Source organism: Helianthus annuus, chromosome 4 (genome assembly GCF_002127325.2).
Source record: "Helianthus annuus cultivar XRQ/B chromosome 4, HanXRQr2.0-SUNRISE, whole genome shotgun sequence".
Lineage (NCBI taxonomy): Eukaryota > Viridiplantae > Streptophyta > Magnoliopsida > Asterales > Asteraceae > Helianthus > Helianthus annuus.
Window position 1 is genome coordinate 85091008 of NC_035436.2, and position 455 is coordinate 85091462.

A 455-nucleotide genomic window follows, 5' to 3' on the forward strand; every position below is an offset into this window, starting at 1 on the left:
CGCTTGTTGAGTAACACCAGTGAACCCGCATATTTGAGCATATAACATCATATATACCATTTGTTATGACATTTATTCTTGCATCTATTACATTGTTATGTCGCTATGTCATATTCATCCGGTAAACCACCTTCGGGAAATTTATATTGTTTAGGTTAAATGAATTAGGGAGATAATCCACTCCGACTAGGTGACGTGTGTGGCTTATGGGTGTGTAAAAATCATCGAATATTGCCACGTAGGCATGTACTACCCTTGACGTGTACAAATTATGTGTGAAAATCATCTGTAGTCGGGATTTTTGAGCTCTACCAGTCAGGCCTGAGCAATTGCTACTAACTGGACGGAACCGGGCTGAGTGGCATTAAAGTTGAGTCGACAGCTAGACCTCAATTGTGCAATCAGGCTTCGGTGGGTTTCGGTGTAAATGACATCTGAGATGGATTAGTGAACTG